The sequence below is a fragment of the Pongo pygmaeus genome, chromosome 23 (genome assembly GCF_028885625.2).
Source record: "Pongo pygmaeus isolate AG05252 chromosome 23, NHGRI_mPonPyg2-v2.0_pri, whole genome shotgun sequence".
In the NCBI taxonomy this organism is placed as follows: Eukaryota; Metazoa; Chordata; class Mammalia; order Primates; family Hominidae; genus Pongo; species Pongo pygmaeus.
The window spans coordinates 26,867,879-26,894,499 of NC_085931.1; positions in this window are offsets into that span (position 1 = coordinate 26,867,879).

The following is a 26,621-nucleotide window of genomic DNA, read 5'->3' on the forward strand; positions in this document are numbered from 1 at the left end:
GGTCAGCTGCAACCATCATGAAAATTGCAAAGCCCTCTGGGTTTTGAGAGCCTTTTGCATTTCAGAAGATAGACGAGGAATTGCAGACATGTATTCCTTTCTCTCTACCTCTGGCTTCCCCAGTTCTGTACCTTTGTTCATGCTACCCTCTACTCCTACAGTAAAATTCCTGTGACACCTTCATTTGCTGAACTCCCATCTACGCTTCAAACACCCATCGAAGATACCTCTACTCTATGAAAACCTGGTGAATTGGGAGGGTACTCTCTACAGTGCAATGAGAGTTTTGGAAGCCTATGTCTAATGTCCCAGAGGTGCAACTCCTCTCTCTGGCCCCCAGTTCCTCATAATTCAAATAGAAGGATTAGTTTGAAATCCTTTTCTGCTTGCCAAAAGTAATTTCATTCTAAGTTTGATTCCCACAATATATCCATTAAATGAATGAATAAATGCACTAAGGCGGTTTCTGTTCCAAACGTAAACCAAGGAAGAAGTAGCCTCAAGCCCTTGGTTCAGGTGGCGGTGCGGTCTCTGCTTACTCACCTCTCAGGATGGCACACACGCTACTTCCAGGCCAGTTGTTTTGGAGCAGTGGTGATTCGACACGCCCCTTCTTATCTTGACCACAACCCCACAACATCCCTCTAGAAGGTGAAAGGCTCAGGAAACAAGTAACAGGGTGCTCTGAGCTGAGTCAGGGCCTGATACCCTGTAGCCCCAGCTCACACCAGCAGTAGGGCAGGTGGGTAGCTGTGAGTGGCAGGATTTTCCCCTCTGCCCCAGGAGCTGCAGTTTGGAGCAAAGAGAGGGCCACCAGCAGGGCACACTGCAGGCGGGGACATAACTCCCTCCTGCCAGTGATCTCTTCCTGGGCTTACATAGTGAGATGACTCAGGTGGTCAACAAAACCCCTTTCCCTTCACGCCCCCATGCACTGCCATGGAGTCATCACAACAACATTTCAGGAAGATTCTCCCCTCTGTTTTGAAGCTAAAGAAATGGAGACTTGAGGTTAAGTGACATGTCAGGCAGCACATGGCTTAGTGAGGTGAAGCCAGGATTCACCCCAGGTCCCACTCCAAGCCCAGGCAAGGGAAATCTCAGCCAAGCCCTGGGCAGGTTGGAGTTGGAGGAAACCAGTGCCCATCTCCCCGTCCCCAACCCCAGGCAGGAGCTCTCATCACCCCAGGTGCCAGGAGCTGGCGAGTTACTTAGGAAACCCTAACCGGCACTATCAGAGGAGTGCCAAGTGGGTTGTGGCTCCCCGCACAGCCTCTGGGGTTCCCACTACCAGGCAGGCCATCCTCTGTTCTGGAGCAGCAAGCTCCCCTCCCTGCTGGAGCCCCAGAGGACACCATCGGGCCTGGAGAATAACTCGGCCCCCTCCCCATTAGTTTGTTTTTTTCTTCTACTCAGAAAGATGCAGCACTAGAGCGTGAGTTCTGTGGCATGAGGAAATGGCCTCCAGTCCCTGTCGTCTGCTTCCCTCCCATCCCACCCGTCTCAGGTGGTGCCATCTCTCCAGGACTCCACCACACACATCCACTGCCCAGATTCCCCCACCAAGTCAGAAGGCACAGTAAGAGTGAGCCTCTCTGACTGGAGCCTGAGTGCATTCCAGCTATTGATTTTCTCATTCACTGTGCCAAGGTGGTGCCAAGCGTCTAAAACAGAGATGGGTGATACCGGCGCCCTCTGCTTGCCCGGCTTGTGCCTCCCAGTCTCCCATCTCCGCGAACCTTCCCTCCGCACAGTGCAACTAGGAGACCCAGTGTGACCCCCAAAGGCCGACCATCCCCGTTCTCCCCGCCACCCTGCTACAGTCCCCAAGACCTCGCCAAGAATTGCCAGGTAGGCAGAGGGTCCTAAAAGATCTTAACCCCACCTCTCGCTTACAGAAGAGAAACTGAGGTCAGACAGGAAATGGTAACTGCACCGTCCCCGCGGCGGCCTCACCCATCTTCCACCCCCACGCCTGAACCATGGGGCAGCGGTGGAAGGTGGCGGTGGCCACGTGCCAGGCCCACGTGCCCATCCTCCTTGGAACTGAAGGCAAGCAACAGCTCACTGGATTTGCCGCCTTGGTCCTCCTGAGAGGGGGCGACCCCGGGATGGAGGAGCAGCAGCGGCATCAGGGCAAGAGGAGAGGTTGCAGTCCTGGCCAGAGATTCGGGGCAGAGCTGTCCGCTGAGCCGGTGCCTTGCAGTGGGGAGGAACCTACGGGCATGGAAGATAAGGGCAGGAAGGGCCACCCAGGGCCCCAGCTGGGGGCTGCGCACTGCAGGAGCGCATCCCTACCTCGGCAGTCTCACTGTCTGGTCACTCCTCCAGGCTCAGACCCTGAGCTCAGCGGTACGGCATCCATCTGCAGCCCTGCGCACCTGAGCGCTGCCAAGGAAGCCTTCTAGGGGGTGGGCTCTTGATATTTGGGACCCAGAGATCACTCAAGACCGATCGGACCTTTTCTGGGGAAGCATCAAGGGAGCCCCTGGTCCAGAGAATCAGAGTTCGACCTCGCCCACCCCAAACAGTGTCAGATTATGCTCAGAGGCAGGAAACAAGACCCCAGATCCTAACTGGGCTGGAATGCGGGCCTGGGCTCCAGAGGCGCCTCCTCCCCACCTCTTGCCCTGAGCCCTGAGTGCGATGCCAGACCCAGAGTTCTCCAGGGCCCACCTCATCAGTGTTTCCATGTCTGCCTGGCCGCCTGCCAGCCACCTCGCTTGCCTCCCGTTGCAACTGTATCTTCTGAGCCTTCCTCGCCGCCACCGGTGACCCTGCATGATCAATGTGACTGCATTTGCCCAGAGAATTCTTTTCACCCCTTAACTTGGCATCCTTTCAAATTCAGCCGGAACCCCTCTTGGCCTCTGCGCTTTATGCATCCTGCCAAAGCCTTACCAAGTCGCCCATGCTTGAAGCTACTGCTTGCTTTTGATTTGCAGCCTGCATGCATTCGAAGGGATTTACTCTAAAAAGATTCAGGTTTTAAACCTGGAAAGATGTGATATAGATACATTCAGAATTTCCATGATAGGCACAGGCTCAGTGTTCCAAACGATTCCATTTGCAAAGATTTATTTTCCACACTATGTCCAAGAATTCAAGTGTCCAGTAAGCACCTACTGTGTGCAGGGCAGGAGGATGGAAAGGGGAAAGTGCAGCTCCCAGCCCCAGAATGGCATGACCTGAGGCTCACTCTTCCCTCCCAGGAAGGGCTGTCCTGGGAAGAAACAGAGGAAGCTTAAGGATCCTGCCTTGCAGATACACAGATGATTTGAGGACAATGACTTCCTCTGCACTGGATCTTGCAGTCCACAGTCAGTGCCCTTTCTACCTTGTTTGCAAAGACCTCACTCCTAAGAGCCAGGGAGCAAAGACTATGCAACCAGGGGATCGACCGTAACCTCCATGCAATGAGATCAGAGCCTCGCCCTTTGCCCTTTGCAAAGCTCCTGGGTGGTTTTGTCATTCTGCGAACATCATAGAATGCAGTGACACAAACCTAGACGGTAGAGCCCTCATCGATGGGCCACCATCCTGGCACGGGAGTTCATGAACTGTTTGCTGACAGAGGTGAACTGTGGTTCTCCTTCCCATTGCCTATAACTGGAACTGGATTCGCAATGAGCTTTTGGCAGCTTCTGCCTCACAGGCCTCCTGCATTGATAACAGAGGAAGCAAACATTCCCTGCTGCTCCTTTTTGGGACCTTAGCTTCCACCTACCAGAGGTTCCTACCTGTACCCAGAGGATGAGGAAGCAGGTTCACCAAGGGACATGAATGTCCCCAGGCTTAGGAAGGGGGCCACTGTCCAGTGTGCAATGGGTGAGTTTGGAGGGAGGTGAGGGAGGAGGTCCCACAAGCACCCTCAGCTCTGTGACAGATAGAACTAGATGGGCAATCCCTTCTCAGCCCACATCCTCTACTGTATTCTGCGTAGGTAGGGGGGCAGCCCCAGCTGGAACTCCTGCCACTTGGCAGGCCTTTCCTCCCTAACTGATTACCCTGGCCTCCCATGAGTTGCCCAAAGCAGCTGTGTCCCCTCCTCCCTATTGTCTGATCAGTACCCTAGCCAGCTAATAGCCAGCCTGCTCCAGCCAGAGGCGCTGGTGGTCAGGGTAAAGGGGAAGCCCTTCAGGACCTCTTCTCTGCCACAAGTGCTTTCTGGCTCAAAACCCATCCCTGCTGCTTCACGCCATGAAGGATGAACTTCATGGCAGAGGAGACCATCCTCCTCTCCTCCATTGTCCCTCCCCATGCCAATCTGGCCTCCCCAGGGATCTCCCACCCCCACTATCTCCTTGCACCCACCGACCTCCAAATTTCTCTCATTGTATTTTTTTTCCTTACTTCACAAGCATTCTCCAATCTTTCCTACTCTAACAATGCTTCCCAGCACTTTCACTCTCCCTCAAAATGATCTTCCAGCCCCTGGCTTCTCCTCACAGCCTGAATGAATAGACAGAACTCAGTATTTATGCTCGCTATTCACCTTCTCCAACCTCAGAAACTTAGAGCCTGCGGCCACCCTCAGTGTGAGTGTAAATTCCAGCAATTTAGCAGTACCAACACTTTGATTATGCCAACTTTGTTTTTGGTTTGTGTATGTTTGATTAAAAACATTTTTGCAGGAAAAAATGTATGTATTGTTTTAAGTTGTTTTAATAATTTGAACTTTTATTTTAGATCTAGGGGATATATGTGCTGGTTTGTTACCTTGGTATATTGTGTGATGCTGAGGTTTGGGGTATGATTGATCCTGTCACCAAGGTAGTGAGCATATTACCCAATAGGAAGTTTTTACACCCCTGCCTCCTTCTCTTCCTTCTCCATCAAGTAGTACCCAGTATCTATTGTTCCCTTCTTTATATCCACGTGTAGCCAGTGTTTAGCTCCCATTTATACCTGAAAACATGTGGTATTTGGTTTTCTGATCCTGCATTAATTCACTTAGGATAATGGCCTCCAGATGTATCCATGGAAAGCTGTATCTATATTTATGGCTGTGTAGTATTCCATGGTGTATATGTACCATATTTTCTTCATCCATTCTACCAATGATGGGCACCCAGGTTGATTCCACATCTTTGCTATTGTAAATAGTGCTGCAATAAATATATGAGTGCATGTGTCTTTTTGATGGACAAATCCCAGTAATGGGATACCTGGGTGAAGTTGTAGATCTGTTCTAAGTCCTTTGAGAAATCTCCAGATTGCTTTGCAGAGTGGCTGAACTAATTTATGTTCCCATCAACAGTGTATAAGTATTCCCTTTTCTCTGCAGCCTTGTCAGCATCTGTTGTTTTTTGACTTTTTAGTAATAGCTTTGCTGACTGGTGTGAGATGGTATCTCATTGTGCTTTTTATTTGCATTTCTCTGGTTAGTGATGTTGAGTGTTTTTTCATATGTTTCTTGGCCACTTGTATTTCTTTCTTTTGAGAACGGTCTGTTCATGTGTTTTGCCCACTTTTTAATGGGGTTGTTTTTTGCTTATAGTATTATTTAAGTTTCTTATACATTCTGAATATTAGACCTTTGTTAGGTGCATAGTTTGCAAATAAGGAAAATGTTTTTTAAAACGTGAATAATTCAAAAGAATACACAGTGAAAAGTTCATCTTCCTTCCACTCCTGAACCACCACATTCCCAGTGGAACCCACTGTTATCCATGACAGTGGATTGAATGTGTCCCCCAAATACATGTGTTCAATCCTAACCCCTGGTACCTGTGAATGTTTCCTTATTTGGAAATAAGATCTTTGTAGATATAATTAACCTAAGGATCTCATGATGAGATTATCCTGGGTTTAGGGTGGGCCCTGCATCCAATGACTGGTATTTTAAGAGAAAGGTTTAAGAAACAGAGAGATTAAGGACACTGAGAGACCTAGGGAAGAAAGCCCCGTAATGATGGAAGCACAGATTGCAGTTGTGCTGACACAAGCTAAGGAGTTCCAAGAGCCAACAGAAGCTGGCAAAGGAAAGGGAGGTTTCTCCTCCAGAGCCATGGCAAGAGTGCAACCTGTGGACCCTAGATTTCAGAAGTCTTGCTTCCAGAATGGCAAGAGAATAAATTTTTCTTATCTGAAACCACCACTTGTGTAGTAATTTGTTACAGCAGCCCTAGAAATCTAATATATCCATTTATTGCATATCTTTTCAGAGATACTCTACTTTAATAAAAGTATTTTAAATGGACTTTTAAACACATTTTTAAAAATTAATGAAGTATCTATGTCTTTTTAAATTATATATAATTTAAAAGGGTACCTTAATCTTTTCAGCTCCTGGGATCTCTAACATCCTAACCCAGCCCTAATCTTGGGATAAACACTACATCGGTGCACAAACGTCTACTCTGTTATTTTTCTGGGTTCAGATCGTTTCATTCTATAGATTTTCCACAATGTTCTTAACTAACTTCCTATTGATTGGTGTGTAGGCTGTTCTCTGTCCTTGGCTATTGCAGTCAAAGTTGCAATGACTCTCTTTATCCATGCTCTCTGCAAACATGAGTGTGTCTGTTTCATAAATTCCTAAAAGTGGAATTTTGAGACAAAAGGCACACAAATGCTTTATGTTAATGCTGTCAACCCACCAGCAATGCTGGAGGAATCTGTCAGAATAGGCTAGGTTCTCCTTCTACCACATACACACCCCAAAACTCAACATGACAGAGGTTTATTTTTGTCAAACACAACATGTCCCCCGAAGACTTTGTTTCACTACATGATTGTCCTCACCCCAGAACCAGACTGATGAAGCAACCAGGACTCACAGGAGGCTTCCCCCACTTCTGCTTACACTTTCTCCTCCAAAGCAAGATGCAAGACTGTACCTAATTTCACAGGTGGGGAGATGCAGTTGCACCAAGGGCCAAGAGGAGAAAAAAGGGAATATCTGAATACCACTAGTGACTACCCATTCATGGCCACACCCAGGGCCACACACAAAGTTGACAAACATTTTAATCTTGTCTTACATTAAGAAATTATCTGCATTTGTTTGTCTTTGAACTGTCTCTTCATTTTTCCAGTCTGGCTGTGGGCTTTCTGTTTGGTGACTTGTAGTAGGTTTTAACAGTCAGTACGAACATTAGCCTGTCATCTCTTATGTATGTTGCAGAACTTTGAGTTTGTTGACAGATCTTTGACTTTGTGGGTTTTTTATAGAAAGTTTTAATTTTCATCGAGTCAAATTTATCAGTCATTGATAACTTCTGGGTTTGGGGCTGTGCTTAGAAAGCTGCATGTGAGTCCCTGCTTATGATTTCCTTCAGCCTCAGTGTCCAGCAATGTTCCGAGTGATGGTTGCGTCATCAGTCAGGTTCTGGGGTAAGGACAATCGTGTCCTCCCCCTTATAAATCATATAAAAATTCTCCCTTCTTGACTTTTTTTTTTTTTTTGACAGCTTGGCTTCAGATGGAATGTATTTTTATACAAGGGGTGAGGCTATTTTTTCCAGATGGCTGGCCTGTGTACCAATAGTGTTCCTTCAATAACCCATCTGTTCTCCCCAATTAGAAACCACATCTCAGTCACTAAATTCCCTTAAGGCTTTGCATCTATTTCTGGATCTTGCTTTTGTTCCTTTAATATCTCTAGTCAGTACCAAACTGTGAAAATGTGCAAACACATTGGCCTAGCAATTGCATTTCTTAAATAATTAGGCAAGTGGATAAAGAGGTGTCAATGCTATAACAATGTGTAAAATTGGTAGCAACAGAAGTGTATAGAGGCCCTAATGTAACCTAGCAGGGCCTCCAGTGATGTTCACCCACTACCGATAGTCAAGTTTGGACAAGGGCCCAGGATAGGTGAGGAGCACAGAACAGGGACCTCATTCATAAGAAATTCTGCTGTAGAATGGGTGCTCTAAGCTCTTAAAACAGCCTCTGTCTTAGGAAAGACTGTCCAGGGCATAAGAAGCCCAAACACAGGGTGCGATGACAAGTTTGCACTTGGCCTCACTGCTGGGAGCCCTGGGGGCCTCTGTCCTTTTGGCCGCGTTGTCTCCTGCCTCTTAGGATGGTGGGATTCTGGGCTCTGATTGCAGCAGGTGGATTCACTTAGCTCTCCTCCCCTTTCAGCATTACTGTCTTCTGCAATAAACCTCTCACTTTGATCTGCCAGGCTGTCAAATGCTTTTATTTGGCATCCCTGTATTGTTCCAATGTTTCAGCAATCAAAATATCCACAATAGAGGGACAGATTTTAGTTTCTTCAGACAGTGGGATATTTCACAGCTATTAAAACAAATAAAATAAATGCTTATATAATGATATGCAAAGATGTTCCACATCAATAACTTTTAAACACATGTTATGGTCCCACGTCAATTAACTGGTTACATATGCATATATAATGTTTGCCTCTGCATAGACAAAACAAAATCTAAGCTCTAGACCCCAAATGGAATTCCAGGGGAGTCTTGCTGTCTGTTTTCTGAAGTTCTGTCATGTTTGAAATTGTCAAATAAACATGGTACATTTCTGGTAGCCACTCAGAACTCCTCCTCTCTGTCCACAAAGTATTGTCACCCTCCCTGACCCATTTGCCCCAGCCCCGTGGAGCCTGCTGAGCTGGGATCATCATCTCTGCTTGAAAGACAAAGACATTGAGGACCAGAGAGGGGAAGCACCTCATATACATCACACTGCTCTGAGTCAAAGTGGACTTAGACTCCCTTTCTAGCCATTTCCTAAAGTCCAGGGAGCCCTGGAGGCCCAGGAATGTAAGGGCTGGAGCCCAGGGCTTTCTGTCCTGAAGTGGGGGAGGTGGGGCTGCAGCTCATGACTTGAGTGCATTTTCTCTCAACTACAATAAGGGCTGCTTCGTAAGATGACAAAGATAAATGGCTGCCTGCAAATCTGTCAGGTAATGTGTCTGTCTCCCCTATGGGACCATGAACTCCACATAAGCAGGAACCTGTCTGAATTACCCCGGTGTCCCCAGCACCAGGCCAGAGCCTGACATGTATATTGAATGACTGACTTCATTAACTACCAACACCTTCTAGGTGCCAGATACTGCTCTAGATCCTGGAATCTGCAGTGAATAAGATATGCACAATCCCTGCCCCTGTGTAGCTGTCACTCTAGTAGAGCAGAACGGATGATGAATAAATAAACATGCAGGGTGTGAGATGGGCAGGAGAACTGCATTCTGGAACTGGGCAGCATGCAAAGGGGACACTCAGGAAAGGAGTTGAGGGTTGAGCTGTGGACATGGTGGGGAAAAGTTGCCCCTGACACAAGTGCAGACACTACAGCTACAATAACAAGGGAAGGTGGAGAAGGAGGCACAGAGGCAAGCAGCTCAGGACATGTGGGGGTGGGAGGGAAGGTTCTCTATTTATTGCATCTATTTTAAAATTGAAATAGGAAGCAAGGCAGCAGGTTTAAGCGAGGCTGGGGAAGATTTTAGAGGTTTAAGGAGGAAGGAGAAGGCACGATACTGTTGCCTGGGGACAGTGTAGCACTTCCTGGGCTGGGTGCCTGGGCTCCAGGGAAAGTCACTCCATCTCTTCCTGTGCTGTCATCTCCTCAGCTATGAAATGGTGATTATCATAGGACAGATTCATAGAGTTTTATAAGAATGAAATGAGTTGGTATTCATAACATGCTTCAAATATTATATACATTTTTATTAAGATAACAAACAAAATAAAGAAGTTTGGCAGATATATGGACTCAGGAAATAAGTGAGTTTGTAGGAAGGACTCCAGGGCCCACCAGAGGTTTGGGCTTGATGATTAAGTGAGAGCAGAAGGCATGTGTGTTTCTCTCTGGCTGTCTTCAGCCACTTGGGTGCAGGAGCAGAGGGACTGGGTGGCTGGGTTTCAGTGGAGTGCGGTTTTGCCCTGGGGGTACAATCAATAGTGGGGCAAGGGAGTGGAGGGTGTTAGAGAGGGTGGATGACAGGCTGGACCGTGTAGTCTCAGCTGGGAGAAGGGGAAATTTGCAAGAAGGTGAGTGAGACACAAAAGTGAAAATTTGGAGTCACTGAAGTGTCTTGGAGTTGGGAGGCAGCTAGAAAAAGAAAGTGGTGGTTATAAAAAGGATGTTTGAAGTTGAGAGTCTGGAGTAGCTACAGTTTCTGCAGTGACAAGGTCAAGAATATACTGGTGGGAGTGGGTGACTGAGGGAGGGTGGAGAAAAGATCTCTAGGGGTGGAGGGACCAAGAGCCAGAGCATGAGGAGGACTCTCTATGTGCACGGTGGCATCACCTCAGCAGGAGAAAGTCCCCATGAACTGGGAGCTAAGTCTTCAGTGCATAAGAGTGTGGCCCTTGGTGTAATCTGAGGGCAAGAGCTTTAATACTGATTCCCTTCATGTGTCACCATGTCCTTGGGCAATCTGTCTTTGTGTGAATGTCACAGAGGATGCTTACGCACAACTCAATATTGTACCTACCGCACACCTAGGCTCTATGGCACAGCCTACAGCTGTCAGGCTGCACACCTTGGCACAGGTTACTGCAGAGAATACTGTTGGCAGTTGTAGCACAATGGTCGGTACTTGTACATTTAAACATATCATGAAAGGTAGAGTAAAAACATAGTATTGCACTATAGAAAAATATGGTATGGTACCTAGACATGGTGCACTTGTCCAGGACACTTACCATGAATGGAACGTGCAGGGTTGGAAGCTGCTCTGGGTGAGTCCGTGAGGGATGAGTGAAAGTGAAATCCTAGGGCATGACTGTGCACTACTGTAGATTTTATAAGCACTGGACTCTTAGGCTATACTACATTTTTAATATATATTTTAGCCTTCTTTTTCTATAGAATTATAAATCTTTTAAATAAATTTTTTAAAGTAACTGTGCAATAATGTTACTACTGTTATGTCACTGGGCTAGGCAGTAGGTGTCTTTCAGCTCCATTATATTTTCATGGGACCACCATTGCACATGCGGTCTGGGTTGAACAAAATATCGTTTCGTGGCACATGACTGTCCTTATGTGGGAGAGAAGGAGGATGAGCTGGAAGAGGGAGGCAATGAGAAGAAAAGAGGACCTACCCCGCTCAGGCCTTGGTAAGGGATGCAGCAGAGGAGAGCAAGGCAGCAGTGTCCTCAGGCGATCGGGCCTCTTACTCACAGCAAGAAGGATAAGGAAGAGTTCCCTGAGGCTGATGAAAACCAGGGGGCGGCTGGTGCTGGAGCAGGATTTTGAGGACATGCGGAAGCGTTTCAGGAATGGAGGAAAGGAGGAAGGAACTGGGGAGTGAGGGACAGCCCAAGAGAACCAGGCCTCTCCTAGGAAGCTTCTGGCCACTCAGAAGCAGTGGTCATGCCCAGTTGGGCCCAGAAAGAGCACCCAGTGCCCAGTGTGAGAACCTGGACTGCCGGTTGCCTGGGTCTGGCAGAGCCCAGCCATTACTGGCACCTGCTGTAGCCATCAAAATTGATCAGCCTGGCCCTGCCCTCAAGAGCCCGCTCTGAGGCAGGTAAGAGCACAGGCACCTGTGATGAGAGGCAGACAGAGGCAAGTCACATAGAAGGGGCAGACTAGGTGCTGTGGGAGCCCACCCAGATGGGCACTGAATCCAGGCAGGCTCTCTGGAGGAGGTAACTTGGGATTTGTGGTCCAGTTGTGATGATGGGACACCCAGGAAACAGCACATGGTCCAGCTAGGCAAATTGGGACTGGAGGCCGGCTTTTTCGTTGTTGTTATTTTTGGATTTTTTGAAACAGGGTCTTGCTTTGTTGCCAGGCTGGAGTGCAGTGGTGCGATCTCCGCTCACTGGAGGAGACTGGTTTTTAATGAGTCTCGAGGCCAAGGCAAGGGTCATGACCATAGTCCAGCCTCAGTAATGCATTCGCCCCTTCTCCCTGGGGCACTGCTCCAGGCCAACCATGACCAGCCTCCACTCGCTCCTCCCCTGCCCTCTCTTCCCAGGAAGCCCCTCACCTGTCACTTCACAAAGAGTGTGGAAGCCAATGAGGTCTTCTTCAGGCACTCCTCTCCACCCACGCGCCTCCTCCGTCCCTGCCAGCTTCAAAGGAACTGACATCCAGAGGGACCCTCCCCAGTTGCCCTGCCTTTCCCCCAGCCTCTTCCAGCAACTGTCCTCTGACATCTGTCTTGTTCTCCCTGTCACTCTTGTGCACACTAAGGCTGCTCTCCCTTTTCCTGTCAGCCACTGAGGCCACTCAGATATCTTCTGCTTCCCAACATTTAAATTAAAAACAAAAACAGAAAAAAGCTCCCTCCATGACCTTACACATTGTAGACACTTGGCTACAGCACTGAATGAAATAGACAAAGTCCCTTTCCTCATGTAGCCCTCACGCTAGTAGAGTGAAACAGGTAATAAATGAACTAGTCAAATGTTCAGCATGTGAGTTGGTGATGAGAGCATGGTGCTTCATGCCTGTAACCCTGGCGCTTTGGGAAGCCGAGATGTGAGGATGGTTGAGGTCACGACTTTGAGACCAGGCTGGGCAACATAGTGAGACCTTGTCTCTACAAAATAAAATAAAATAAAAAAGAGCACCAGGGAAAAAGGAAAATGGAAGGAGGATAGAATGTGTCCGTGGGGAAGGGGAATTGGAGAGCGACATTTTAGACAGGGTGGTCCAGGAGGGTACAGCTCTGACCACTATTCCTCTGGCCCATTCCACATCTATCACCATCCCAACACTACACAGTGCTTGGGTCAAAGCCTCCTCAGTCCTGCTTGTATTTCTCCAAGAGTGGTCCAGGGACCACCTGCATGAGAACTGTGGGGCGAGGTCACAGCCTCTGCCTGTGAGAAGTGCAGATTCCTCTGCCTGGACCAGAATCCCTGGGAACTAGACCCAGCAATTTCACAAGATCTCTGGGGCATTCTGAGACAGCCCAAAGTATGGGAACTGCAGATTTCCTCCTGAAAAGAGAGCACTGCCTCGTGGGGTCCGGGTCACCCAGTTCTACCTTGCAGCCACCAGGCCAGTCTGAGCCTTGGAGAGTGCTGCTCTTTCCTCCTAGGATGCCCGTCCCAGAGTTCTTGCCTCATAGCTTTTACACATCCCTCAAGATCCAACTCAAGGGCCACCGCCTCCTGAACTCACTCCCTGAACTTTCTCCTGTGCTTCCCCACTCCTCTTGGCCAAGTGATATTGACATTTCTAAGGGACCATCTCTCTCTCTAGACCAGAAAGGCCTATGGTTGAGGTCCCATGTAGTGCAATTTGTGTCAGTCTGGGGAGAGTGGATTTGGAGCCCAACCACCATTTATGTAAATCAATCTGATGGACATGGTGGGTTCCAGCCCAGCTGCAGGGGTCAGTGAGGGGTGGTGTGACAGTGAGCACAGACCCTGGGTGGTGGTGACAGTGGCTGTCATGGGAAGGAAAGGAATGGGAAGGGGTCCTCATGGAATCAGAAAGACAGGCCTTGGCTGCAGATGGGCCAGCACCCCAGTGGGTATATAGAACACGCATCCTAATCCCAGCTCTGCTATAAATCCACAGTGAAACCCTGGGCAATGACTTTCCCCTTTCTGAGCCTCAGTTTACTCATCAGTAAAGTAGTGACAATAACTCCAACTTCACCAAGGAGATGTGAGGCTCAATAAGATGATGGATCTGAAAATGCCTTATGGCACAAAGGAGAGGGATTCCTGACATGTGACAAGCATGGGAAGAGAGGAAGGATGGGGTCTGTAAATGGCCAGATGGCAGCCCCACCCCTCCACACACACAAACACCCACCATGACCCCCACACTGGCAATTTGCCCAGGAGGGCCCCAGGCCTGGAATCGGCACTGCCAGGTGGGCAGGCAGGACTGCTGTCCCATTACAGGGGTGAGGAAACTTAGGCTGTGAATGGTCCCACAGGGAATAAGGGGCAGGGTCTAACTCCCCATGGCAGGCAGGGAAGATTGGAGTTGCTCCCTGGGAGGCATTGACTGGCACTCTGTGATTTAGATGAGAATCTCAGGCTCAGGCAGGTGACTTGAACTTCCTGATGTAGAAGGTGAAGGAGGCAGAGGAGGCAGAGGACAGGAGGAAGAAAGAAAGGAAGAGAGCAGCAAACTGGAGTCACTACAGGACACTAGCTGCTCCAGACTGGTCTGTCCTATTCTAAGAGAAAGGGAAAAGGGGGAGAGGGCATCACAGATCATATCCAGATTCCTCACTGGTGTAGGTGCTGCTATGGAAACATCCCTGATGGTCCAGGTTTGTGGTGGGAGAGATTGCAACGCTCTGCTTCCTGGAAATCTGTGTTTGCAGCCAACACAGGTGCTGCCTGAGACAGACCCACCTGAAGACCCTAGAGATTCCCCAGCTTGCCAGGCTTCCCCTCCTCCTGTTATCACCCCATGCTGCTGAGAACCTGCCTGGCAGGCTGCCCAGCCAAGGCCGGGGCCTAATCTCAGGTGAAACTGACATGTCCTTGTGAGGGCTGAGGAACATCCTCTCTCCCCACAGAGCCTCATTCAGGTTCTCATCTACTTCCCTGGGGTCTCCCCAACCTCCCTCAGGAGTTTGGAACCACATACTGTTCTGGAGGGGACCTCTCACTGCTGCCGAACCTGTCCTCCAGGATACCCACAAGTGTTAATCTCGGTTGTGGCTAATTAACTTATCATATGGTAGTAAACTACCTTCTGGGGCCCCAATATTTTGTTTATTTTTAAAAAATAAAATTAGTACCATTGCTTATTTTCTGAATGTACAGAAATATTTGTCTGATTATTATTTACATGCCCTTTGGGAAAACTTTATAAAATAAAAAAAAAATGAAGGAGAATCCTATCACCCAGAGATAATCACTTTAATTATTTTTCTATTCATATTTGCACATACAGGTGTATATGGGATCATGCTCTGTATCTGTCGGGAGTGCATTAATCTGAAAGTTCAGTCACCTAAACAAATACAGGTTCATTTTTCTTACATAGTTAGAGGATCTATGGTTCCTGGCTATGGTTCACTGGTTCAACAATGTTAGGCCCAACATCTTTGTGAGTCTATTGGAATTTAGCTCACAGCTGTAAGACAGCTACTGCAGCTCCAACCACTACATGTGTTTCCAAGGCCAGCAAAAGCAGTCACTTCTACATTTTTATTAGAAAATCAAGAACTTCAGAGGTGACCCCCAGAGGATTTCTCTTTAGGTCTGGTAATCTGTGTTTAGATTGGCCGGAATCTGATCTCATGACCATCCCTAGCATCAGAGAATAGCATTGTCATGGTTGACTTTGGATCAATCATAATTTATTGACTGAGTGTGCATGTGGTCCCCCAAAGAAGATGAAGAAAGGAGGGAATTTGCAGTGTGTATTACAGCATGCATGCTGCTTTATAATCTGCTCTTTCTCTTAATTGTATATTCCAAACATCTTTCCATACTAAGAAATATAGACTCAGTCATTCATTTAACAACAAATTATTGAGAGTGTATTGTGTTCCAGGAACTTAACTTGGCACGGAGGACACAATAATGAACATAGTATAATCCTTGCCTCCATGGAGCTTAGCATCTAATGAGGGATACAGAAATTCATCAAAGAAGTTCACAAAGAAATGTAAAATTATGATGGTAATTTGTGCTGAAAAGGACAGAGGTGTGTGGTGTGTGAGAGCAGTGACAGGAGATTTGACTCAATCAGGAGGGTCTGTGTTCTGAATGGCCATAAGCCAGCCCCTTGCCTAGCTGTAGCACAATTATTTAGCCAATCTCTTATTGCTGGACATTTACATTCTTCCCACTTCTTACCTACTATCATCAATGCAATAATAAATACCCTTCTCTAAGTACCAGTTGGCACACTTGTCTGATTATTTCCTCAGGATAAATTCCTAGGGTAAAGCCAGGCACCATGGTTCGTGCCTGTAATCACAGCTACTCAGGAGACCAAAGTCAAAGGATCACTTGTGGCCAGTAGTTCGTGGCCAGCCTGGGCAACATAGGGAAGTCTTGACTCAAAAAAAAAACCTAGAAGAAATGAACAATTCTTAGATGTTGAATTGCCAAATCAAGGGGTGTACCATCACCATCCCCATACTCACCATCGCCATCCTCATTATCATCATCAGTCTCACCCTCACCATTCTCACCAGCATCAGCAACAGCATCCTCAGCGTAACTATCAGTATCATCACCACCTTCTCCATCACCATCCTCACCATCACCATCATCATCAGTATCACCATCACCATTTTCACCATCATCATCCTGACCATCACCATCATTATCACCTCATCATCACCATCCTTACCATCACCATCACCATGCTCACCTTCACCATTCTCACCATCATCATCATCATCACCATCATCCTCAGCATAACTATCACTATCATTATCACCACCTTCACCATCACCTTCCTCACCATCACCAACATTATCATCATCACTATCCTCACCATCATCCTCAACACAACTATCACTATCATTATCACCACATTCACCATCACCATCCTCACCATCATCATCATCATCATCATCATCATCATCATCATCACAACCACAATTATGAAAATCTTGGAGGAAAAGGAGAGGAGGTAGCATACTAAAATACAGGTACTTTGATGAGGAGGAACAGGCAGAGTTGAAGCTGGGGAGGGGATATCAAACAATGGAGACCCCCAGAACATAAAACTAAGAAGCTCGGCCTTTGTCCAGAATCAGAGGCATCCTTGAAGGTTTATCAGCAGGAGAGTATGCAGTCAGATTCGTGTTTAGGCAGAACATTGAGCAGTCCTCAAAAGGAAGAAGCAGAGGGAGGGAGGCCCACAGAGGAGACAGAACCTTCAACACCAACCAGGGTCCTGGTCCTGGGTCCAGCAGATCTGGCAGGAATGAGGAACGGGAGGCTCATGGGTAAGGGCTGAGACAGGCAGGGAAAGGCCTCACTCTCCCTGCCACTCTTTTCCCTGCTCCCCACTTTCCTGTCCCATCTTTGCTAATAGGCTCAGCATCTCCAACTGCACCCACCCACTAGATTTGCCCCAATTCCTCCTCCTCTCTCATGCCTGAGGCCCAGGTGGCTTCCAGAGCTGACCAGGTCTACTTTAGAATTTTAATGAAATAACCTGGGTAGAAGCGCTGGTGCCCTGCCAGTCACAGCCAGTACTCTAAATGTGGTAAACTGGAACTGTCTTCTCAGTTCCTACAGCCTTGGGTTCAGATTCTCCCTAATCCAGATGACCACCATCTCTCACCTGAGCAGAGAAGCCTCCCATTGGTCTCGCTGCCCCAGACCTTCCTCTTTCCAGATATCAGCCTGATAATTTTCTCAAACTGCAAACCTGATCATGTTCCTCCCTTGTCCCATCGACTAAAGGGTAAGATCCAAATTCCTTAGCATGACACCCCAGGCACTGAGGAGCTGAGCCCCCTCCATTTCCACCTTGACTTGTTCCCCTCCCCCTCTAGTAGCATTGCTGACCCACTTGCCTTGTTCTTTCACCACATGGCTTTGATGATGTTGCTCTTCTGCCTGGAGCGTCTTCCCACATCTTCTCTGCCTGGTGAATTTCTACTTCACCTACAAAGCCCAGCTCACCTTCTCTGTGAATCCTACTTCCTCCCCATCATGCCGCAAATTGTCTCTCTCACTAGACCTCCAGCCCCTAAAAATCAGGCGCAGCTTAATGCATGTTGGAAATGGCTACTTCTCACTTAATTACCCTAATGAGCTAGTTATATTCCCTTATATTTATGTTTCCCCATTTACTGAAGCTTTCCACAGGCCAGGCACTGAGATCCAGGGGAGGATCCCGAGGGTAGGACAAGCATGAGCACTGAAGGCTGCAATGGCACAGGCACCAAGAGACCATGTGGGGTGCAGGAAGCCTCATCTCTAGAGTGTCTTCCTGGTTTACCATGCGCTTTCCTCCCTTCCCTTATTGGAGTCACCTTGTGCTGGTTTTAATAGCCTGTGTCCCTGAAACATGCACTCCCACCCACACAAACAGACCCACACCCATCCACATGTACCTGCCCGTACATACAGAGACCTCTGTGTATAGCCCCCAGAGCTACAAATGCCAATCTTGAGAATGAAGATTTTGCAAGTGCTGTGTGCCAGGCATGATGCCAGGTCCCCGAAAACACAAGACCCCTCTGGTTTCTCCCACTCAGCTGTGCAAAGTTCGGGGTTGAGGAGCTCCGCCTGTCAAGGTCACAGACGTGGAACATGAGGTAACAGCTATTTGAATGTAGGCCTGTAGATCACCAAAACATATGCCATCTGCACCCCACCACACTGCCTTCTCCACAGCACATGAAGACATGAGTCTATCAACTATGACTCATTAGTACCCAGCAATATTTCCTCCTCCACTTCGCTTCCCACTGCCACTCCAGTAACACTGCCCACAGCCCCAGAGCCACCTCTGGTTAAGGGGGAGGTCACGACAGATGCTCCGTTCCACCACTGCCATCTCCCAGGGTGCAGCCTCCTCACAGGGAAGAGGATTACCATGGCTAGGGGTGACATGGGTCGCTCTGGCCCCCAGGACTTCTTCTCCCCGGGACCTCTGCTCAGGACATGGCACTGACAGAGGTGAAGCGACCATAAACTGCCTCGGAAATGACTACAAACCAGCACCAAACACGCTGACAGCCCAGGGTGGGCCCACAGAAGGGGAAGGGCTAGGGAGTCCAGGGACACAGGAGTCCCCCCTCCCTGATGAGGTCTAGCAGGGCCCCCAGATATCCTCCCCCTCCATCCCCTCATCCTGTCTCACATATTGTACAAACAAGGAAACTGAGGCCCAGAAAGGGAAGGGGCTTCAGCAGTCTCCCAGGCAGTTAGAGACAGAGCCCAAGTTAGAATCCATGTTTCTTTCCTTTTTTCCCCCTAGGTCTGTCTCTGACCAGCTATGTGACCTTGGAAGAGTCACTCCACCTCTCTGGGCATTGAAGGTTTACAACTTCTGACATGTTCATTCCAGAGGGTTGTCAGGACCCGACAGCCCTTCACCTAAACAAAACACTCTACAGTCTACCAATATTCATATATCTCTTCTCTTCTCTGACCTCTGTAATACCCCTATGAGGCTGTGAAAATTGGTGCTTGTGTCCTATTATGCAGATGCAAATACTGGGCTCAGAAAGACAAAGATCACACAGAAAGTTTGGGACAGAACTGGAACTAGAACCCAGGTCTCCCAAAGCAGTGTTCTTGCCATCACTAAGGCTGGGAATACATTAAGACTCCAAAATATAGAGAGTTGCTCAATGCATGCCACCAAGGTTAGAGCTGACCAACCCCAGAATGCTCAGCAGCTCTGGAACCCTGGAGTGGAGGACTCAAGGCAGAGGGTGATGCCTAAGTCACACACATCTGAGCTCCAATCCAAACTCCACTACGCAGCTGAGTGACCACACTTTATAAAGCTCAGCCTTCTCTACTATAAAATGCAAGTACAGAAGTTACCAAAAGGCTCAGGATGAGGGGAGAACTGCACGCTGAACGCAGGACTGCCAGGCAGGTGGTAAGCACTCATTAACTTTTGTGTCAAGCACACAAATCATATGTGGTTTTTCATCATGTCTCCCCACGGTGTCTGGTCCTTGGCTCCAGAACCAGGAAGCTTCTGATCAATCCTTATGCTAAATGATGGACAGATAGATGGATGGGCCATTGGAAAAATAAATGGATGGATGCATGGATTGATAGATTGATGCTGGGATGAATGGATGGATGAATAGATGGATGAATGGATAAGTGAATGGAAGGATGCTCAGAAGAGAAGACAGAATAAAACAGGGAGTCAAAATGAAAAGAACAAGAAGATGATTGAAGGATGGGGCTGATACATGGAAGAGAGGTACAAGATCCAGCCCTTCTGGCTCCACTCAGCCCCACAACCATATACCTTGGGGTAGGACTGGCACATGCTCCAGATTATACCCTTGGACACCATGATGCTGCCACAGAAGGTGTCATTGAACTGGGGCCAGTTGTGGCTCAGGAGGAATGTACTGAGAGCCAGGAGAAGACCCATACTTTGAAGCTGAAGCAGAAGATCTGCTCATCTGCCAAGCTCTCCTCACCTGCCATGGTGGCCAGCCAGGCCCTGGCCTGTGCATCCCTGTCAGAAGGGGCCTGTGCAATCCAGTGTAAACATCCAGACAGGCTCACAGGAGGGGATGAAGCTCTTGGATCACTGCAAATCAAGGCTTAAAGTTAAAGGGAGAGAAAGACCCCTTCAGCTCCAGGCCCATTCCCTGGACCCACCAGTTCAGCAGGGCTGGAGGCAGCATGCTTCAGTGGACCTGTGCACCCACTCCCCACGCTCTCTCCTTCCCTTTGGGCCCAGAAGGCCTGGAGCACATGTGTGAATCTGGGTGAGGGAGCACGCAAGGGAGGGACAGGGGGAGGTTAGAGGGGCTGGGCCTCAGGCAAGCCTGTGACAAAACCTTCTTTGCCTACTTTGGGGCTGAACTGGGTGAGCAGGTGATCCCACACCTTCTAGCCCTGGGAAGCAGGTTACAATTTTGCAGCCAAAAGATGTTAGAATGCTACCAGAGGATTTCAGGATCCCACTGCCAGGCATTTCAGGATCCTGGATTTTAGACCCTTCAAGGATATGTGTGCATCTGGGATTCAGGCATGATAGCCCATATGTACTGGATGGTGACGATGCGCATGGCACCATTCTAAGCATGTTACAGCTATTAACTCACTTAAGGGACACAGCTGGAAATGGTAGAGCAGCTGGAATGTGGACCCAGAGGCTGTGCCCCTGGCCACAGGGCAATCCTGCTTAACGGCAGCATGAGGTTATGGGGGAGATCTCTGATGGCAAGGCAGGCTGCCTGGGTTTAGGTCCTGGCTCCTCTACTGCAGGGCAACGTGGTCTGATTACATTACCTGCCTGTGTCTCAGTTTCCTCCTCTGTAAAATGGGGATAAAAACAGTGCCTCCCAGGATTGGAGCTATCCCCAGGCCGAGGTGTCCTGGGTCCTTCTGCCCCCTTTACACTCTGTGCAGCAGCCAGACCTGCTCCTAATGAGCTCCTCTACTCCCCCACCAAAGTGCTGGTGAATTAATGTCCCTGTGGGGTATAAGTGACCGACAGTAACTTTCTCAATCTCCTTGCAGCCTAATCTAGGAAGGTGCCTTCTAAAGAATAGCATTCTAATGTGAAATTTTAGTCCTGTGAAAGGCTAATGGGAGAAATCAGATTCCTTTACAGGATTACAGAAAAAAACAGGACAATTAGTATCTCTAAAAGGGAATGTTCACTTGGAGTGTCGATGGGGTTAGGTGGCTGATGATACATGATGAAAGGCTTTCATTTGGCTCCCTGACTTGCTGGGTTTGGGGATTTTCCTGTTCCTGGTCATTACCTCTTCCCTCCTGCCCAGCGTGTGCTCACACCAGCCCCTCTACCTGGTAGTACTTCCCACAGGCCCTTTTTCTTACATTTTTTTAGACAATTAAGGTAAGCTCAGAGGGACTTTTAATATGCCAATCGACGTTAATAAAACACAAGTCAAAGACAAGTGCAAAAATGCTTTCAACCAACATTAATGAGGAAACAAACACAAATTCTTTTTATTTTTATATTTTATTTTATTTTATTTATTTTTGAGATGGAGTCTCGCTCTGTCACCCAGGCTGGAGTGCAGTGGTGGGATCTCCGCTCACTACAAGCTCCGCCTTCTGGGTTCACGCCATTCTCCTGCCTCAGCCTCATGAATAGCTGGGACTATAGGCGCCTGCAACCACACCCAGCTAATTTTTTGTATTATAGTAGAGACGGGGTTTCACCGTGTTAGCCAGAATGGTCTTGATCTCCTGACCTCGTGATCCGCCTGCCTCAGCCTCCCAAAATGCTAGGATTACAGGTGTGAACCACCACGCTCAGCCATTTTTTAAATTTTATTTTTGCAACATCTTTTAACTGGTATTATTAGTCAAATGACTAATCACAAATAAAATGTATTTTGTGAAAAACCTGGAAGGTCAGAAATCATTCTGGCATTTCAAGCAGGCATGTACAGGATCACCAGGATCAATTTATATACATGAATATTGAGGAGAAACCGGGCAAAATATTTAGAATCAGACTAACCACACAGTCTAGTATAAAATTTGGGAGGAGGAAGGGGACATTTTTAAAGAGTCAGAGAAGAACATTACCAGAAAAAAAATTACAAAACCAGTAATTATTATACTTCATTAATATAGCATTACAAGGGAGGGGAAAGGAGCATTTTTCAATGCACTAACTTCAAAGTTCCTCAAGAACAGCTGTACATTTCATATAACTGTTTCAAAGAGAAAGCCTGTTAACTACAATGTTTGTTTAATGCTACAAGCTTACAGCAAAGACAGCAAATTCCCAAGGCAATGCTTCCACAGAATTATCATCTCAGGCTTCATGCAATGCTTACAAATCACTAACAGTTGGACCTAAAAGTATATTTTACAGTTTTGCATAAAAAAAGAAATATAAGGTTGACACACAGGTGTATTGAAGGCTGAGTAGTAATGAGTCTTTTAGCTTTTCTCTTCTTGAGGGGAGAATATTTTTGTAACAATGCCCTTGAGTTCTTCTTACAAATCACTACAGGGAAAGATATCTTTTATTACAATGCAACAGCAAGCTATAAGCAGCACACCACCACAGTGGCTAACCCTGGACAGGATGGTGTAATACCCAACAGTGACTGCCATCCTACAGAGGAAAGACTGGTAAGATCAGACGAAAGCCTGACATAGGTAAAAATGCAGCTTTCAACTGTAATTCACAAGTAAAATTCCCAAGCAGTAAAACTACTGACACCAATAGTGAAAGTAATTACAAACAGTATTCCAGCAGTGATTGCAACCTAGCTTTCTCTTGTCACAGTTTCTGGAGGAGGTGGGACACGAGTAGGTCACTATGCAGGAAGGTTGATGGAGCAGCTCATTTGCCTTCCACTAGGCTGAATGGCCCATTACTCTGGGTGCTGGACACGGTGGCTGTCCCGCCAGCACAGCGCTCTGCTTCAGCTGCAGCCTCTGCCATCTGTGCTTCCTTGAGTTATTCTTCTAAAAGTAAATTTTTGAACTTTCCAGGCTTCAATTCTATTTGTTACTGTTCTGCCCTCTTTCTAGAAGCAGACAGCAGTACTGAATGCTTACCAGGGCCATTGCTGAAGGTCTTCTCTCTGGATCTGGAGGAATCATAACTTTTATCAACTCTGTAAACTCTCAGGAAAGCACTTGTGGTATGAAGGTAACCTGGCCTGTGTGAATTCACGCACTGGTCTCTATTTCTGGAAAGAGGTTCAGAACCAGCAGCACATCTCTTTGGGTAGATGGGTATAATTCTCCTGCAAACCTTCATTTGCAGGAAAACGACTATCACCCTCTTCAAACTGTGGACTAGAGATCCTTGTTACACGTCCAAGAGCACCTGTGTTTAACACAGTTTTGTTGGATCCCCAGTCATCTTCGTATTCTTCAGAGGCAGCATCTGGGATTGAGACTCGAGATGTAAAAATACTACTAGATTTTGTATCCCTGTGAACCAAAGACATTAAATGAATATAGGTCAAGCCCCGGCTTGACCTATGAATGGGGGTTGTCTATGAGTGAGGGTGGCACTCCCAGCCCGCCCCTTGCTGGGCTGAAGCGCCCCCGCCCATGCGGTGTGACAACTTCTGGCCACGGCCACCAGGGGGCGCGCGAGGCTGCCGCTGGCCGCAACACGGAGCTGCATTCTGGCAGCCCAGGCTCCAGCACCAGACAGGCTGAGGTCTCTGTGGGTCTCCCTCTCCTTTTCGGGGGGCGGGATGAGCGGAACCTTGCAGTCAGGCTCAGCAGCCCCAGGAGCTGGAGCCTGAGGAGCTGCTGGGGCCCTGCTCAGCGCTGACCGGCCTGGCAGCGGGTCCCATTGCGACCCGTGAGGGGAGGGTGCTTGGGCACCTGGTGGCCAGCGGCACCTGCTTCCTTGGGTCACTGGTTCTGGCGAGTGCTGGGGGCGCCGCGGGGAGGCGTCGCGGGACTGTGGGGTCCCGGGGCGGGGAGGGCCCTGCTGGTCGCTGAGGGATCCCGGGCGCCCCAGTGGACCTCCTGCAAGCAAAAGGAGACCCTTCAACTCTGCTTCTTTGAGGTAACTCATGATTCTGCAGTTTTCACTTCAGCATCAGCTAAACTTCCACTATGACAATATTCATCCTGTGTAAGCATAGCACCATCTTCTGCCCAGGCAGAGAAATACGGAACTGAATGAGGAAGCCATCCAGGCACTGCAGTAGAGCCTGTGTTCCTCTCAGAGCGCTTTGCTCACGCAGAATCGGCCTAAGGCTTTTCTGATCATCTAATGCGGTGCATGCATCCATCCTCCCTCTTCACACAGTAAACACAGAACCAAAGCCTCCAGAGCAATTGTCTGCAGCTCATGAAACTGCTGCGCGCCGTAACCTCACGTTGCTCTCAGTCACTGCAGTTCTCTCAGCAGGCCACGTTTCATCTCCCAGCTCCTGAGCACTGGCTTCCATGTCTTCACCACAAGAATCATCCCCATGACCCCAACAGAATCCGGAGTGAAAGGATCCGAATTGACTTGGAGTCTGTTGCACATCCAATTCCCCTTTTCCTGATTTTTCTGTATCAAGAAGAAGAACCGTCCCGGAGTTTAACAGAGCTGGGATCAATCCCTCTAGCTCTGGAAAGGAAAACCTGGGGTGCAAGTGGGAGGTGGCAGAGCTGAAGCTTGCAGGAGGTCCACTGGGGCGCCCGGGATCCCTCAGCGACCAGCAGGGCCCTCCCCGCCCCGGGACCCCACAGTCCCGCGACACCTCCCCGCGGCGCCCCCAGCACTCGCCAGAACCAGTGGCCCAGGAAGCAGGCGCCGCTGGCCACCAGGAGCCCAAGCACCCTCCCCTCACGGGTCGCACTGGGACCCGCTGCCAGGCCGGTCAGCGCTGAGCAGGGCCCCAGCAGCTCCTCAGGCTCCAGCTCCTGGGGCTACTGAGTCTGACTGCAAGGTTCCGCTCATCCCGCCCCCCGAAAAGGAGAGGGAGACCCACAGAGACCTCAGCCTGTCTGGTGCTGGAGCCTGGGCTGCCAGAATGCAGCTCCGTGTTGCGGCCAGCGGCAGCCTCGCGCGCCCCCTGGTGGCCGTGGCCAGAAGTTGTCACACCGCATGGGCGGGGGAGCTTCAGCCCAGCAAGGGGCGGCCTGGGAGTGCCACCCCCATTCATAGACCAGGAATCAAAGCCCTCGGGTGGCAGGGTCTGGTCAAGATCCTCCCAAACTGAGCGGGGACGGAGACCAACTCAACCCCAGCCGCAGTGTATACAGTGTAGGCAGATTAGGACTTCAGCCATTCCTGAGACCCCCCGCTTTGCCTCACCGGTACATGCCCGGCCCACCTTTCCCTTCCTCTCCAGGACCCACACCCCTTTCAATGAGTCGCTTATTTCTCTTAAACAAATAGGGGTGATAGCGGGTAACGTATCAGTAACAAGAAACTAGCAGGTGCTCAGTAAAATGGTCTACGCTGGCCCCTTCCACAGTCAAGGTGAGCATTAACGGCAAAATGAATCCACTTCCCAGGAAGTGGACAGTCGCCGGCAGTCCCTCCGCCTCCCTTTGGCTTTGCCTTCCCCCGGCGCCAACTGGGGCAAGGAAAAGGTGGGGGCGAAGACCCCGTCACCTCCCAGCAGAGGGCGCGCTGCCCGCGATTTTCGGGATCCTGGGCGTGGTGCCGTCCCCATAAGACGCTCAGAGGTGGGGAGGAGAAAGAGCACACCCATTAGACAGGTGCAGAGACTGAGGTCCGTGGGGGCGGGGTAAGCGGCCCAGGGCGGCCAGACCTGTGAATAGCAGAGCTGGGATTCCAGCAGATCCCCAGCCAGTCACTGGGTGAGCCCCTGCCATGTGGGGATCACTGAGGTGCAGGCATTCTGATAAACACCGGGTTGAGGAACTTATGGCACTCCATCCTGACTTCTGGGGCGCCTTCTGGGATACAATACAGTAAAGGCTGTGCAACACGTGTGAGGTCCAGTATGTGCACGAAGCGAAGAGGGGTAGATAGGCGTGGGGGTACAAGGCGTGGGGGTACAAGGCGTTGAGACCATTGAGAAGGCAGTTGGAGTTTTTCTGCCTGGGCAGGAGAAGCCTTCTGGGAACCCAGGCTGGCATGTGCAAAGGCACAGAGGCAAGCTCCCCCGACACACGGCTGGAGGGGAAGCTCTAAGTGCTGCGCACAGGCTATACACACTGCATCCTTCTCCCTGGACTTGCTCCCCCCACAGCACCTCCATCCTTTCAGTTAGCTATCCAGGCCACCACGCTCACCATCTCACACCCACATCCCGTGGGCCCCACATTTGAGAAACAAGAATTCAGTTGCTTTTCACCCTTCATGGCTGCTCATCACCTGGTCTGAGTCCCCATCCTCTCTCTCCCCTAACCTGGTCTAGGCTTCCATCCTTGACTCCTGAAGTCTCATTGCAACTCAATACTAGGTCAGATCATGTCACACTTCTGCGCTGGTGCAAGAACTATGTGGTTCCTTCAGTGCAGTGTCCACCAGGGTTTGATGTTCCCAAGGCATGTCTCTCACTCCTTTGTTCTCATTTTACCTTCACACAGGAAAACACTTTTTAGTCTTGAAGTGTACTCCTACATAGCTACTATTGGTAATGAAATCTCTGT